The sequence below is a fragment of the Myxine glutinosa genome, chromosome 1, assembly GCF_964187855.1.
Source record: "Myxine glutinosa chromosome 1, kmMyxGlut1.1, whole genome shotgun sequence".
Lineage (NCBI taxonomy): Eukaryota > Metazoa > Chordata > Myxini > Myxiniformes > Myxinidae > Myxine > Myxine glutinosa.
The window spans coordinates 62,044,377-62,062,601 of NC_136261.1; the positions used below are offsets into that span (position 1 = coordinate 62,044,377).

General features: G+C 43.3%; 1 long non-coding RNA gene across 1 annotated transcript in view; it reads right to left on the reverse strand.

Annotated features, from left to right (window-relative positions):
* LOC144889726 (uncharacterized) overlaps positions 1-6,874 on the reverse strand; it is a 12,756-nt gene extending 5,882 nt beyond the window's left edge. The window contains exon 1 of the long non-coding RNA XR_013622024.1: positions 6,562-6,874. This is a non-coding gene — a long non-coding RNA (uncharacterized LOC144889726). The remainder of the gene's footprint in view (positions 1-6,561) is intronic.
* Between the last annotated feature and the right edge of the window lie 11,351 nt (positions 6,875-18,225).

Here is an 18,225-nt window from a genome sequence, read left to right on the forward strand (position 1 = left end):
TTGCCCCACTAATATACACAGTCACGTGAAAAAGTAAGTACACCCCATATAAAGTTTTGACTTTTTCAACATATTTCAACATACAGCTATTTGATCTTCATTTCAACAATATTGATAGATAAACGTGATATAATATAACAAACATCATGAAACATTTACATTTTGTAGTCCATTGTACAATTTAAATAAATATAAATGCAAATTTCACAAGTGGAAAAAGTAAGTACACCCCTACATTTATCACTACTTCAAATACCTAAAATTAGAATCAGGTGCACCAGCTCAGGTGCAAATGATTAGAACATCGTTAGAGAGGCTCTTGGAGGAACCAGTCTTATTTAAACCTCAGACATTGAGTTTGGTTTGCTCTTTGTTGTTGAAATGTGCGGCGTCACCATGCCTAGATCAAAAGAGCTCTCTGAGGCCTTCAGAAAGAAGGTTACAGATGCCTACGAGTCTGGGAAGGGATTTTAAAAGATCTCCAAACAATTTTAAATAAATCATTCGACTGTCCGGAAGATCATCTACAAGTGGAGAAGATTCCAAACAACTGCCAACTTGTTCAGGCCAGGCCGCCCCAGCAAGTTCAGCCCGAGAGCAGACCGCAAGATGCTGAAAGAAGTCTCTAAGAACCCCAGAATGTCATCATGGGACCTACAGGTAGATCATGCCACTGTTGATGTCAAAGTGCATGAGTCTACCATTAGAAAGAGGCTGCACAAATTTGATCTACATGGGAGGTGTGCCAGGAGGAAACCTTTGCTGTCCAGAAAGAACATCAGGACAAGACTAAAGTTTGCCAATGAACACCTAGGCAAAGACCAACACTTCTGGAACAATGTGCTCTGGACAGATGAGTCAAAGGTAGAGCTATTTGGCCACAGTACCAGAAGACATGTTTGGTGAAAACCAAAGACAGCATTTGACCACAAGAACGTGATACCAACTGTAAAGCATGGTGGTGGAAATATTATGGTTTGGGGCAGCTTTGCTGCATCAGGGCCTGGGCAGCTCACCATTACAGAATCCACTATGAATTCTTCATTGTACCAGAGGGTGCTTGAGGATAATGTGAGGCCATCTGTCAGAAAGTTGAAGCTCAACCGAAGGTGGACCTTGCAACATGACAATGACCCTAAACATACCAGTAAATCCAACAAGGAATGGCTGAAAAGAAAGAAATGGAGGGTTCTGGAATGGCCAAGTCAAAGCCCGGATCTAAATCCCATCGAGATGTTGTGGGGGGATTTGAAGCGAGCTGTGCATGCAAGAAACCCTCAAACATCGCACAGCTGAAATAATTCTGCATGGAGGAGTGGGCAAAAATTTCTCCCAGTCGATGTCAGAGACTGATAGACAGTTATAAGAAACGCCTACTTGAGGTTGTTTCTGCCAAAGGGGGCAACACCACCTATTAGAGCCAAGGGTGTACTTACTTTTTCCACATGTAAAATTTGCATTTATGTTTATTTGAATTATACAATGGACTATAAAATGTAAATGTTTCATGATATTTGTTATATTATATCACGTTTATCTATCAATATTGTTGAAATGAAGATCAAATAGCTGTATGTTGAAAAAGTCAAAACTTTACATGGGGTGTACTTACTTTTTTTTCCACGTGACTGCATATTTATATATATATATTTATATATATATATATATATATATATATATATATATATATATATATATATATATATATATATATATATATATATATATATATATATATATATATATATATATATATATATATATATATATATATATATCCGTTGTTGTTTGACACAAACCAGTGCTTATTCACACTGGCCCACACATCGGAGCACTATGCTCAGGCTGGCCCAATAGTCATTCTTGGGAAAAATGCCAGGGGCATAGAAAAGGCACCTTCATATAAGGGCATGTGCCATGTGGCAAAGTATAGAAAAGAAGGGACATTCCATAGCTTGTAGAAAATGCCAAACAATACAAAATAAGGGGCATTCAAAAATCTCGTGTGTATGCTGGAGTACCCTTGTGTTCTGAGGAGGAGCCAGGTAATGCTCCAGAAAAGTTCATATAAAGGGGCACCAATTTGATTCATACGGCATGAAGAAGCATGAGGAAGTAAATGTATTTTATTTGCCAGATGCAGGGTGCCCCTTTATATGAACATTTCTAGAGCATTACTTGGTTTCTCCCCAGAACACAAGGGTAGTACAGCATGCACACATGATTTTTGAATGCCCCTTATTTTGTATTGTTTGGCATTATCTACAAGCTATGGAATGTCCCTTGTTTTCTATACTTTGCCACATGGCACATGCCCTTATATAAAGAGGCCTTTTCTATGCCCCTGGAATTTTCCCCAAGAATGTCCCTTCTTTTCTATACTTTGCCACATGGCACATGCCCTTATATAAAGGGGCCTTTTCTATGCCCCTGCCATTTTCCACAGGATACATTTTAAATACAAACAAAATGCATTTGTTCATCATACAATACTTTATTTGAGACGATATAAAAGACTTGGAAAAAGTAAGGGGGAAAAAAATATTCAACCCAGACGGGATTCAAACTCACAATCCCCAGCTTGGGAGTCTGATGCTTTCCCCATTAGGCCATTGGGCCAGCATGTTGGAATTAAAATATATTTTTTTTAAAGGGATATAAAGTGTGGAAAAAGTATATATGTAGAATTTAATTTTAAAGCAAAAACTATAGCACTTGGGTGGAATTTGTTTTGAAAGCCATTAATTAGACCTATTGGCCGATGTAGTTTCAGCTAGTTTCAATGTATAGTCCTCGAGATATGAGTGCCAACATATTTTGGGCAGACGGACGGGACGGACAGACACCAACGAGAATTCGAGGGTTTTCTAAATAAAACTCAAGAATGCATAAACAGACGTTGCTGAAATTTGGAACATATTACCTCAACGTACAAAGCATTTACTTCTGCAATTTGCAGCCGATTTAATCCAGTAGAAGCTGAAAAACGAATTTTCAATCCCCATGTTAAAGCTGCATGCAGAGAAACCATCCCTTTTTTTTAGAGGGAGGGGTGCTTTGCGCCTCCCTTTGATACTAGCACTGCCTCCCTCCAACCCTGAGCTCACTTGCATTATACATCAGCTTGGCAGTGGACTCGAGCATGGTCTCCCACTGGCCCACGCATACTCAGTTGCTCTGTATTCAGACTAGCCCATGCACGCTGGCACCGACTCCAACTGGTGCTGGTCACAATAAATTGCACTGCAATTGGGCTGCCAACATGCAAGCCATGGCTCCCAAGCTCACTTTTACTGGCCCATTGAAGGTCTTTTCCAGAATCTATGTGAGGCTTTTTGCTGGATCCTTTTGAAGGCTCTTTCTCATGAGCTGGTTTCACAACCACCAAGTCCTCTCCACATCTCACTTGTAACATGCTTGTGCCACCATCACCTTTCTCCATTGATCTCCCAGTGCTGCAGGAATGGTGCAGACATTCCCCATGCCTCAGCACCACTACGTTCTGCTTTCATTTCTCAGTATTCCTGCTAAGTTCCCCGCTTCCCATTATTTGAATTCCCACCGATTACACTGTTTTGTGTAAAAATCGGTGGCTGGTGGTTTCCATAAGCCTCCTGTTCAGTTCATCACCCTCCCAACCCCCTGTCTGTTTCACTGAGATTTAAAAAAAGAAGAACTAGAACAATGCGACTGTCACCAATATGCCTCCGCATAGTCCCACAACGGGTAGATGCCCTCGTTCACTGTCCTAAAACTAAAAAGTTTGATTGAAATCCCTTCAGCTGTTTTCAAGTATCACATTTTCACCAGCCATGATAGGTTTCACCACATCGATCGGTGAAGCAGTTTCAGAGAAGGGATTTAAAAAAAAAATAAACATTTGTGGCTGGTATACCAATTCACCGATGATGGCATCATTATAATGCTTTTGTTCTCCATTGGGAGTACTTGACAATGTATCAAGTTTCGTTTTTTTCCATTCAGCGGTTTCCGAGAAATCATATTTTAATTATTTGCTTTTAATCTAAGATGGCTGCCATACCACGTGAACTATGACGTCACAATTATCATAAAAAGATTCTGCATGGGTGTCACACCTACCCTGAAAGTTTCATCTCAATCGAACATATGGTTGCTGAGAAAAACGAGGTTTAGCCCATACAGACGGACGGACGGACAACCCGAAAACATAATTCGGACAAAGTCGCCGGAGGCATAAAAAGGAAGCAATTTCCTCCTTTGGATGGAAAAAGATTATTAAATAACTGTAAAGTATGTCCATGTATTGTTGTTTTTCCATTACACTTTTTTCTTAAGTCAAACTGAGTGGCTGGGAATTTCCTGATTAAGTTAAAATTAATTAAATTATTTAATTTAATTAAACTTAATTTAATTAATTAAATTAATTAAACTGATTGGCTTAAGCTATTGTTTAAGCGCTGCTTCGGATAATAATAGTTCCACTCATTCCTATGCCAGAACGTCAACAGTTTCTGCCGGTTTTTAAACATAGAAAATCAGAGCAGCCTGGACAGAACAACTCAGCTCTGTGCTCACAACTTCTGTTAAAAACAACATGTTGTTTGGTGGTGGTTTGTGCCCATGATGTGGTGGTAAGATGAAGCGAGATAGACAAGTGAGTTTATAATAATAATTAATGAATTCCCGAACAAGGACCTTCAACACTATGTCTCTCACTTTGTCTCTCCGAAAAGACCGACTGGATAACCCTCCCATCTACTTACTCAACAATCCTCTCAAATAAGTTCTGTCACTCAAGCTTTTGGGTCTCGCTATCTGCCATGATCTTTACTGGGAAAACCACATTTCCAAGCTGGCCTGCAAAGTCAGTCAACGACTGGGCATCCTCTGTCGTGTGAGGTCCTTCCTTGGCACACCTGAGCTCCTCACCACATACAAGGCTTTCATCCACAGCTCAATGGAATAATGCTCTCCACTCTGGGCCGGTGCTCCTGCCTCACACCTAGCTCAGCTTCACGCTGTTGAAATCAAAGCTTTCAGAATCTTTGGAATCTCCCATGATGAAGTTAACGCCGAGGGCCTTTCACTCACTCACCACAGGCAGGTTGGTGGACTTTCTGTCTTCTATCGACTCCTCTCCGGCCTTGCTCGCCCAGCTCTCTCTGTGCTCTGTCCCCCAAATATTCCTACAGGTCGCACAAGATCTGCCTGCAACCCTCTTATGGTTAAACTGCCAAAATAAAGACTCTCTGCTCACCTTTACTCTTTCATTCCTCTTTTCTCCCACCTCTGGAACAAACTCCCTCACTCTCTTCAATCCCACTCCTCCCTCCAGGTCTTTAAAACAGCTGTTCACCACCATCTCTTATCTTGCCCCCATCCAAAACCTTGATCTTTTCTACCCCCATTAATTCACCCCAGATCCACTTTTTTTGATATACCGACTTCTTTACTGGAAGTCCTAGCAGTGTCCATAGCAGTTTTTACTTCTCCCACCCCACCCCCCTTCCCATGCCTCCTCCCCCCCCCCCCAAGCCCGCTCCCTCCCACAGATCTCCCAATGTCCCTCCTCTCCATCTCGTCTCCCGCTCCCTTTATCATATGTTTTATGTCAGTTTGTCTTTTTGTGATCAATGTTAGCTCTTACACGAGCCTCGATCTTGTATAAATAAAAAAAATGAGGAGACCATTCGACCCATGAAAGCCTGCACTATGTTAACCTGTCTTGTCTCTTGATAACCAAAGTTAACCAATGGTTAATGGTTCTGCAGCAGTAGGCTTACCATTTACTAACTTTAAAGAGTACAAACGAAAATAACTAGTAATAAATAATAAACTTCTAAATATAAAAAATATAAATTAAAAATATATATAAATATAAAAATATAAAAAAAGTAAAGAACTTATAAATTATAAACGTAATAAATTAAATACTAAGTACTTCGAAATATATCAGTAATGTCGATTAATCGCATTGATAAATGATAAACTATACACATTGATTAAACGCTGCGTTTTCATTTGCTGATTACATTTAAAATGATAAAGAGTTACCTTTTTGAGCGCGTGCAACACACTCACCTTCGAGTTCTCTCGTGCTGGATTCAAAGCGCTCAAGCAAGCACTCCAGCGGAACGGAGTGCTCGGCACCGCTTAAAAACATGGAGGTCTCCATGGAAACAGTGTCATCGTGACATTCAAGACAAATGCCGTCCGGGACGTCATTTTCAGTTTTACTCGATCGTCTTTTGACAACTTCGCCAAATTAATTAATTGTGTTAGCAGCGGAAACAGCGTAGGAGGAAGAGGGAAAGAAAGATAAATAAATGGAGCGTCAGGAAGAAGAACCCCCTACCGAGCTTATGTATGCACCCTACCGATGAGGAATAGCTTGTTTGCTCTTAATTGGGTCTTCAATGGCCACCAATGAATGCCGATAGATGGCACTGACCCAGTTTAACGTCCATCCGAGGGACGGCGCACACATCGACGATTCAATCATCCTGCATGGAAACCACCGGAATGACGGTTTACCGGTGAAGTCGACCTTTAACACCGTGGGGTGATGCACCCGCTTACCTGTCCGACCCCACACAGGCGCAAACTCGCATGGGACGATCCTCAAAGTTAGCAGAATGATCGTTAACAAGCTCACAATGGCCATTTTCAGAGCACGCAGCGCAACGAAGGCAGAAGCGTTGTCAAGTATGACGTAATGATGCAAACGCATCATTTGCATAGCCGGAAGCAGAAAGCTAGATTTGGACTCAATAATTCTCATCTCAATAAGTATTTATATCTCAATAATTATTAGATTGACTGAACAAATTACAAATTGCTACATTAAGCAGCACAGCCGCGCCCTCAGCCAATGATGCTGCCCTGCGGCCGAGCTTGTGATGCGTACGAACGAAGAAGAAGATCAGATTACAACGAAGAAGAGGAGCAGCGTTTTTCGATCGTGTATATAAATAAATAACTTAACAGTGAGAGTTGCATGTTGGTTGTGGGGGTGGTAAAGTATGTATATAAATAAAGAATGCAAAGTTGTGTGTCCAGAGTGCAGAAGATAAATTGTGTGTAAAATAAATAAATTATTCAAGGTGGAATACAGTTAGTAGCCGGCGAAGCCGGTGTTGTCAATAAACGAGTACGTATTACGTTGAAAACCTGATTATGCCTTGGCTCGAGAATCCGAAGCGCAGTGGGCGCAGCCATCTTGCGTGGGCGGAAGTATGCATAACAAATTTAAAACGTTCATTAGGAGTTTCTTTCACCCGTCGTCGTCTGATTCACAATCTTATGCACCTCCGATGTATTAATAAAATAATTTAAGACCAACATCGGCCCGCACAGGCCTGGTTATCTTCAACAAAACGCGTCACCAAACACCGGACCCAATGAGAGTCGAGCATTTGCAAAAATATTTCTAAAATGAAAGCGCTCAATGATGGGGGCCATCGACCGGATGCGGAAGTTTGCATAAAACAATTGCGAAAAAGTTCAATAGGAGTTTGTTTCACCCGTCGTTCTTTGATTCACAATCTAATGAAACCTCTCATTAGTAATTAAAATACGTTAAGACCAACCTCGTTATCTTCAACGAAAATCGTCATCAAACACCAGAACCAATGATATTCGAGCATTTGGGGGAAAAATTTTTTAGAGCTTATTCTGCGTTTCGGATGGTGAAAACGGCGTCAAATATTCTAACATTGACGAAGAATTATTTTTTAGAAATCTCGTGGCCGTATGGGATAGTTTTTCACGGCCAGAAATACGGTAAAAGCGGTTTACATATTTAGTTTAGAAATACGGATAGTTTTTCACGGCCGGAAATATCCGAAGTTGAGATGGAATTCACCGAATGAATCACTGCAAGCTAACTTCTTCTGGTGGACGAAGCCGCCGTGCCCGGAGAGTCAGAGAACCAGCCCTGGCGCCTGACAGCGACTGAAGTTAGAAGACTACACAATTACTGTGAAAACGTATGTTAAGCCCAGTTAAAAATAGGCCTTAAGCTAGCACATCGTATAGTTACTTCCTTAAGCTTCTTGTGACATTTATTGTATGCAGGTATTGCCATTGGGGAGGACTGTCTGCTCTTCTCTTTTACCAAGTCTTACCAGGTACGGTACCTACTACACCTACCTACTACCAACTACCTACCTACCTACTACCAACTACCTACCTACCTACTACCAACTACCTAACCTACTGATGCCATGGTGATGGGTAAAATAGTGGCAAGAGGTTTTGGCTTCGCCGGCTCATTGCGGCTTTGCAGTCGGTACTAGTAGCCGGCGAAGCCGGTGTTGTCACTAAACGAGTACGTATTATGTTGAAAACCTGATTATGCCTTGGCTCGAGAATCCAAAGCGCAGTGGGCGCAGCCATCTTGCGGAGGCGGAAGTATGCATAACAAATTTAAAACGTTCATTAGGAGTTTCTTTCACCCGTCGTCGTTTGATTCACAATCTTATGCACCTCCGATGTATTAATAAAATAATTTAAGACCAACATCGGCCCGCACGGGCCTGGTTATCTTCAACAAAACGCATAACGAAACACCGGACCCAATGAGATTCGAGCATTTGCAAAAATATTTCTAAAATGAAAGCGCTCAATGGTGTGTGCCATCGACCGGATGCGGAAGTTTGCATAAAACAATTGCGAAAAAGTTCAATAGGAGTTTGTTTCACCCGTCGTTCTTTGATTCATAATCTAATGAAACCTCTCATTAGTAATTAAAATACGTTAAGACCAACCTCGTTATCTTCAACGAAAATCGTCATCAAACACCAGAACCAATGAGATTCGAGCATTTGAAAAAATATTTTTTTACAAGCTTATTACACGTTTCGGAGGGTGAAAACGGCGTCAAATATTCTCACATTGACGAAAAATTATTTTTTAGAAAGCTCGTGGCCGTCGGAGAACCGAATCAGCCAATCAGCGCCCTCGACACAGGACATCTTGCCAGCGCCCTCGACACGTCTGCGACGCCGGGAACGAGGTTGGTGCAAAACAACCGAATCACGCGTAAGCATATGCTGCTCGAAATAGCAGCAGCAGTAGATGTCCCTGGTGATGGGTCATGTTTTTTTCACTGTTTGAGCTTGAGAATTTTCCTACTTCTTAAAATAGGCCTTAAGCTAGCACATCGTATCGTTACTTCCTTAAGCTTCTTGTGACATTTATTGTATGCAGGTATTGGGGAGGACTGTCTGTTCTTCTCTTTTACCAAGTCTTACCAGGTACGGTACCTACTACACCTACCTACTACCAACTACCTAACCTACTGATGCCATGGTGATGGGTAAAATAGTGGCAAGAGGTATGCAGGTATTGGGGAGGACTGTCTGCTCTTCTCTTTTACCAAGTCTTACCAGGTACGGTACCTACTACACCTACCTACTACCAACTACCTAACCTACTGATACCATAGTGATGGGTAAAATAGTGGCAAGAGGCTTTGGCTTCGCCGGCTCATTGCGGCTTTGCAGTCGGGTACTAGTAGCCGGCGAAGCCGGTGTTGTCAATAAACGAGTACGTATTCTGTTGAAAACCTGATTATGCCTTGGCTCGAGAATCCGAAGCGCAGTGGGCGCAGCCATCTTGCGGATGCGGAAGTATGCATAACAAATTAAAAACGTTCATTAGGAGTTTCTTTCACCCGTCGTCGTTTGATTCACAATCTTATGCACCTCCGATGTATTAATAAAATAATTTAAGACCAACATCGGCCCGCACGGGCCTGGTTATCTTCAACAAAACGCGTCACCAAACACCGGACCCAATGAGATTCGAGCATTTGCAAAAATATTTCGAAAATGAAAGCGCTCAATGGTGGGTGCCATCGACCGGATGCGGAAGTTTGCATAAAACAATTGCGAAAAAGTTCAATAGGAGTTTGTTTCACCCGTCGTTCTTTGATTCACAATCTAATGAAACCTCTAATTAGTAATTAAAATACGTTAAGACCAACCTCGTTATCTTCAACGAAAATCGTCATCAAACACCAGAACCAATGAGATTCGAGCATTTGAAAAAATATTATTACGCGTTTCGGACTGTGAAAACGGCGTCAAATATTCTAACATTGATGAAGAATTATTTTTTAGAAATCTCGCGGCCGTACGGGATAGTTTTTCACGGCCAGAAATATGGGATAAGCGGTTTACATATTTAGTTTAGAAATACGGATAGTTTTTCACGGCCGGAAATATCCGAATTAATCACTGCAAGCTAACGTCTTCTGGTGGAGGAAGCTGCCGTGCCCGGAGAGTCAGAGAACCAGCCCTGGCGCCTGACAGCGACTGAAGTTAGAAGACTACACACTTACTGTGAAAACGTATGTTAAGCCCAGTTAAAATGTCTTAAAATAGGCCTTAAGCTAGCACATCGTATAGTTACTTCCTTAAGCTTCTTGTGACATTTATTGTATGCAGGTATTGCCATTGGGGAGGACTGTCTGCTCTTCTCTTTTACCAAGTCTTACCAGGTATGGTACCTACTACACCTACCTACTACGAACTACCTACCTACCTACTACCAACTACCTACCTACCTACTACCAACTACCTAACCTACTGATGCCATGGTGATGGGTAAAATAGTGGCAAGAGGTTTTGGCTTCGCTGGCTCATTGCGGCTTTGCAGTCGGTACTAGTAGCCGGCGAAGCCGGTGTTGTGAATAAACGCGTACGTATTATGTTGAAAACCAGATTATGCTGGATCCCTTGGCTTGAGAATTCCGAAGCTGTGACGCACCAAATCGCTCAATGGAGGCCGCCATCTTGCGGATGCGGAAGTATTCATAACAAATTGAAAAATGTTCAATAGGAGTTTGTTTCATCCGTCTTTGTTTGATTCACATTCTTATGCACCTTTAATGTGTAATTAAAATACTTTAAGACCAACCTCGTTATCTTCAACGAAAATCGTCACCAAACACTGGAACCAATGAGATTCCAGCATTTCAAAAATTATTTCAAAAAAGCTTATTACGCGTTTCGGAGGGTAAAAACGGCGTCAAATATTCTAAAATTGACGAAGAATTATTTTTTAGAAATCTCGCGGCCGTAGGGGATAGTTTTTCACCGCCGGAAATATCCGAAGTTGAGACAGAATTCACCTAATTAATCAAGAAGTAAATTTTATCAATTTTAATCTCATCCAGAATGCAAATGGTGTCATTTTAGGTCTGAATTTGCGAAATTTTGTGAGCTGACCAATCAGCGATCAGCTTAGGTCAGCCAATCAGCGCCATCGACACGGTTTGATGAACGACAGTCACACATTGCCATTGAAACGGCGGTATCGTCTGACCTGTCGGCACTGATCTTACTGCAAGCTAACTTCTTCTGGTGGGGGAAGCCGCAGTGCCTGGAGAGAACCAGTCCTGACAGCGACTGAAGTTAGAAGACTACATACATACTGTGAAAACGTATGTTAAGCCCAGATAAAATTTCTTAAAATATGCCTTGAGCGAGCACATCGTATAGTTACTTCCTTAAGCTTCTTGTGACATTTATTGTATGTAGGTATTGGGGAGGACTGTCTGCTCTTCTCTTTTACCAAGTCTTACCAGGTACGGTACCTACTACGCCTACCTACTACCAACTACCTAACCTTCTAATGCCATAGTGATGGGTAAAATAGTGGGAAGAGGCTTTGGCTTCGCCGGCTCATTGCGGCTTTTCAGTCGGGTACTACTAGCCGGCGAAGCCGGTGTTGTCAATGAACCATACGTATTATGTTGAAAAAACAGATTATGCTGGATCCCTTGGCTTGAGAATTTCGAAGCTTTGACGCACCAAATCGCTCAATGGAGGCCGCCATCTTGCGGATGCGGAAGTATGCATAACAAATTTGAAAAAGTTCAATAGGAGTTTGTTTCACCCGTCTTTGTTTGATTCACAATCTTATGCACCTCTAATTTGTAATTAAAATACTTTAAGACCAACCTCGTTATCTTCAACGAAAATCGTCACCAAACACTGGAACCAATGAGATTCGAGCATTTGAGAAAATACTTCAAAAAAGCTTATTACGCGTTTCGGAGGCTGAAAACGGTGTCAAATATTCTAAAATTGACGAAGAATTATTTTTTAGAAATCTCGCGGCCGTAGGGGATAGTTTTTCATGGCCGGAAATATCCGAAGTTGAGACGGAATTCACCGAATTAATCAAGAAGTAAATTTTATCAATTTTATTCTCATGCAGAATGCAAATGGTGTCATTTTAGGTCTGAATTTGCGAAATATTGTGAGCTGACCAATCAGCGATCAGCTTAGGTCAGCCAATCAGCGCCATCGACACGGTTTGATGAACGACAGTCACACATTGCCGTTGAAACGGCGGTATCGTCTGATCTGTCGGCACTGATCTTACTGCAAGCTAACTTCTTCTGGTGGAGGAGGCCGCAGTGCCCGGAGAGAACCAGCCCTGACAGCGACTGAAGTTAGAAGACGACACACATACTGTGAAAACGTATATTAAGCCCAGTTAAAATTTATTAAAATAGGCCCGAAGCGAGCACATCGTATAGTTACTTCCTGAAGCTTCTTGTGACATTTATTGTATGTAGGTATTGGGGAGGCCTGTCTGCTCTTCTCTTTTACCAAGTCTTACCAGGTACGGTACCTACTACACCTACCTACTACCAACGACCTAACCTACTGATGCCATCGTGATGGGTAAAATAGTGGCAAGAGGCTTTGGCTTCGCCGGCTCATTGCGGCTTTGCATTCGGGTACTAGTAAGTTTATCAAATACTGACACGGTGATTGACATTCGCCGAGGTAAATGTTGATATCTCTTCTGAGGTAAAAACAAAAACAAAAACAAAACAGTTTTAAAGCATTATACATATCAAACGATGCATTTCATGAAACGGGGAAACCTAATACACACTTTGGTGGTTTTCAAATGACAGAATATGTCTTTATTAGAAAAAAAAAATGAACATTGAAGACGAAGCTGCTAAAAAATCCACCACTCTAACGCATAACCACTAGTTTAACTACATTTACAACAAATATGAAAACTATTTTCACATCACAATGTTAACTAGATCGCCACTCAGTAGAGCGCATGCTTCCGCTGTGGGTTTAGTTGGAATAATACGTTTTGTTTTACATCCCCTCTCCCCAAAACAATAAATGAAAAAGAAAGTAAGCCCTAACTGTCAGAGAATTTATTTTGCTATATCTCGGAATTAGAGGAGAAAAACATCATTTAAGAATAAGAATAAAAGCTTTAATGCAGTAAAACAGAAAAAATCTTTCCCAAAAAATTTCCCCAAAAAATTCCTGGATCCAGAATAATATCCTGAGCTTCACCAAAAACGAATCAATTCTTCCTTATCCCAAGGGCAATCATCCCACCAACTTTCATCCAAATCCGTTCAGAACTTTTCCAGATATCTTGTTCACAAACACACGAACACACACACACACACACACACACACACAGACACGAGTGAATGCATTACTCCCCGGCGGGAGTAATTATATCATATATTTTGTTTCTGTACTTTATTTTCACCAGCATTTCCATTTCATTTGTATTTTTTTTTAGCTATTTAAAAACAATAGAATTAAGCAAATGTTCCACTCAGACATGCGTTGGTGAACAGTGTTTCTGCATAGAGGCATGCTATGATTTTGGTCTCTCAAAATAAAAGGCACCCCACAAATAATTGTACCAGGCCCCCCACAATGTAAATCCGGCACTGGCCAAAGCCACTCCCCCACCCATACACCTATCATCTGGTTTTCCCCTGACGACTTGTCGTAAATAAGACACTGTTTTAGTAATCTAATTTATCAATTATAATACATAAATAATCATAAAATACGTGTCAGACGGAGGACACGGCAGGAAAAGTTCGTTGCAAAACAATCACTAACTTCCCCAGTGACAAAAAGACGAACACAGGGCCATGCTAATCTTTCTAGTGTTTCTGTTGTACAATAATCTGTTGTGCACAACATTATTCCACTTACCTATGAAATGATACATTGGAGCTCTTCCCTGTGGCATTTGTGCAACCAAATGCAGCACATTGAGGCATATTTTCAGCGTGAGACTTATGCAGAGCTGTCTGTGTCAAAAAGTTCGAAGCAGCTGACAATCGGCCCTCCAAGATGGCCGTCTCATTACTTCCGGCTGCTTCAAAAGAGAGGCTTCATTGGATCTCCATATTCTATTTATAACTCCTTGTATATAGTGATGTATCTTTGTCTGGCGAGAATCTACTCAAGTATTACTGAGGTCTTCTGATTTCCCAGAACCAGGATTTGGATACTACAGATAAATACTTATATGTTGTCTTGATAATGTTCTTCATTGAAGTTAATTTTACAAAACTATTATCAGAGAGTGCCTGGCACTGTCGACTATACGTACTAACGTAGGTATGACGTGGATAAAAAATGTTGGCCCCACCCACTGATACCAAACAAAAGTTGGAGTCTCTTTTCATACTCTCCTAGTAGTTTATCGAGGACATTTGCATTTCGAGTGTATAATAAGTTTTCTTGACACTTCACGTGAACAAAACAGTAAAACCCACGAGAGTGTCTTTCACGTGTGCGGCCATGCATAAATTCCTTGAGAGGCTCCGCCCCTCCCCTCTGCCCCCCCCCTCCCCCTATTGTTTAGAGGGAAACCACACCAGTTATTTTGGGCATTTCTAAGTGCAGGTCATTGTGTTGCCTAAGGCTGGATGAAAACATTACTCTTTGAGAAATGAGCAATAAGACAGAGCTGCAAGATACAGTCAGGGTTACGTAAGACAATATAGGAACATGTGCAGTGTTTGACTTTGCTGACTAAGATATCTTTGCACTTTTGCTTCAAGATTGGGTATCCACTGAGTACCATATACCATTGTGTTATTCCACATTGTAAAAAAAATTACAGAAAGAAGTGAATAAAAACATTATGCTAAATTAAAAGGGCAATATAGGGATGACAAACTACAATCTAAAAATAGTCCTAAACAAGATCTGGATGATGTTGGTTTAGAGAGTAGCTAACAGTATTGCCATCACATAACAATCCCGACATCACTGCCTCCAGACTATTGTCTGGGGCTAGGCCGAGCTAAAAGTATTAGAAGCTCCATTTTTCATTTCTGCATAAGTATAAGAAGCTCCTGTATAATTTCAGGAACCTCCAGCAGCTTCAGTTGTCTTTCCTCCTATTATTTTTTAAATCAACTTAGAGTAACCAATCACAAATGCAGATAATGATAGAATGCTGTTATTAGAGATGTCCATGCGGTTTGTAAGAAGATGATCATGTACTGATATTATAACATTGTACTTCGGCTGCTAATTTGTACAGTCTCATTATGTGGCTACACAACAGGAGTAATCAAGTACTGTTGTAACCAGTGAAATGTTTCTCGAATCTTGAAGCAATAACTGATGAAGTGTAAATGAGGCAGTGATGTAGGGATTGTTATGTGATGGCAATACTCTTAGCTACCCCCTAAAGCCTAAACCATCATCCCTATCTTGTTTAGGACCTTTTTTAGACTGTAGTTTGTCATCCCTACATTGCATTGTTAATTTTGCATAATTTTTTTTTATTCACTTGTTACGTCATCATACATACTTGTAACAGGGTTGATTTAAATCCCTTCAGCTGTTCTCAGGTATCACATTTTTACTTGACAAGACCTCTGACCTTTGATGCCGAAATCGAATCAGTTCATCTTTTCATCAGACTATACACTTTTATCAAGTTTGTTCAAAATCCCATCACGAGTTCACAAGTTAGCCCGGAAACAGAATTTTTTTTTACTGACTGTGACCTCTGACCTTTGACTTCCCAACCCTAAAATTTCATCAGTTCTTGTTTATTTCATTGTACATACCTGCACTGTACCAACTTTGACTTAGATACCTTCAGCAGTTCTCAAGTTATCGTGGTAACAAAAACCTATTGCGGAGGTACAGAGTCGAACGACACTCGGTAGAGCGCACATCCCTCCACCAGGCTGAACAGTTTACGTTCTGTGTCCCATTGATAAGTCGGATCTGTATCCGAGCCTTAATCAAAATATAATCGGCTTCTTCTTGTCACCTACCCGAATCATCATATCGTGCTCGATATCGGTTTTAGCACCAACTCTCTGTGATGAAGAATCAGTTTAAAAATTCTCGGATCTGGATCTTCACCAAAATCTAATCAATTTGTCCATTTCACACACCCAACCTGCCCACCAACTTTTGTCTGAATCCCTCTATAACCTTTTGAGATACCCTGCTCCCAGACAGACAGAGACATGGGTGAAAACATAACCTCTCTCCATCTTGGGTGGAGGAGGTTAAGATTACCTTGTGGCGGACACAAGCAAGAGGACACGAATTCAACGCACCAGCAGGTGGCGCGAACGTCCAGGCGGGGAACTGGAAGGCATGCCCCGCCAATCGACCGATCGGCTACGCCCGGGGACGAGGCGTGGCCCCGGCACATATATGCGGGCTCCACGCTCGAGCCCGCCCAGTGCTACAGTTTGAGCTTTCCTAATAAAGACTCTTTTGGTTATCCAACGCATTGTGGCCTACCTTTTTGGCAAGCAAGTTATGTGCGTAGCACTGCACTTCACTGGTGACCCCGATTGGTTCAGCCATTGCTGTCCACCAAACGTGCTATGGCCAACAACGCCGTCATGGTAATACTCCCGGAGTTTTGGGAAGCACAGGCCGATGTGTGGTTCATGCAGGCCGAAGCACAATTTCAGCTTCGAGGCATAACGGCGGATGAGACCCGTTACTACCATGTGGTCGCCTCCCTCGGGCCCGGCACTGCCGCCCGAGTCATGTCCATCCTGCGGCACCCGCCGGTCGACCACAAGTACGGGGCGCTCAAACGTCTCCTCATCGCCACGTTCGGCCTCACGGAGATCGAACTGGCCGACCGCCTCCTGGACCTTCCCGAACTCGGCGACACACGACCATCTGTGCGGATGGATCATATGTTGTCGTTGCTGGGTGACCAAGCCCCGGATTTCTTATTTCGGGCGCTCTTCCTACGCCAGCTACCCGCACAGGTACGCCTCGCGCTGGCCGGTTCCAAAATATAAGAACCCCGCGCCCTGGCTACAGAGGCCGACAAGTTCTTCGCGGCTTGCGACACGCGGTCGGGTTACGGTGCGGCCGTCGTGGATCCCGAGGCTGATGCTGTTGCATCCCCCGTGGCCGCTGCCGCGCCCCGCCCACCACCACCACCGCCGAAAAAACCGCGGCCGCCGAAACCCCCGCCGCCGCACGCCTGGTGCTCTTACCACGCCAGGTTCGGCCACAAGGCTAGGAAGTGTTGCCTGCCATGCTCGTTTGACAAGTCGGGAAACTACCAAGCTGGCGCTCGGTAGCGGCCCTGAGCGTCGGCCATTCCGGCAGCCTCCTCTTTATCACGGACACCTTGTCCGGGCGCCGTTTCCTCTGCGATACAGGAGCGCAGGTAAGCGTCATCCCAGCCTACATGTCCGACAAGCGAACCGCGGGCCGGGGCCCCGCGTTGCTTGCCGCCAACGGTACACCCATCCGCATGTTCGGGAAGCGCTGCCTCTCCCTGCGGTTCGGAGGGCAATGCTTTCAATGGTCGTTCGTGACCGCCAGTGTGCCGATGGCATTGCTCGGTGCGGACTTCCTATGTGCGAATGGGTTGTTGGTCGACGTAAAGCACAAACGGCTCGTCCAGGCCGAAACCTTTAGCTCGCTCGCTTGTTCGCTGAGCAGCTCGTTGAGCGGCTCACTGAGCGGCTCACCGAGCGGCTTGCCAAGCGGCTAGCTGGAGGGTTCCGTCCCGGCGAGTTTAGTTTGCACGCTTCCGGCAGCGGACGACTTTACCCGCCTCCTCACTAGTTTCCCGGCCCTCATGCGGCCCACCTTTTCAGCGGTGGCCATTAAACACGGGGTGGAGCATCACATCTCCACGGTCGGGCCGCCGGTCTATGCCCGGGCATGCCGACTCGAGCCCACGAAGCTCGCCGTGGCGAAAGCGACGTTCGCCATGCTGGAGCGGCTGGGGATCGTACGGCACTCCAACAGCGCTTGGGCTTCCCCGCTGCACATCGTGCCGAAGCCCGGCGGGGGATGGCGGCCGTGCGGGGACTACCGCCGGCTCAACGATGCCACCACCCCCGACCGCTACCCGGTCCCACACATTCAGGACTTTTCCGCCCGGTTGATCAACACGACCGTGTTTTCGAAGGTGGACCTC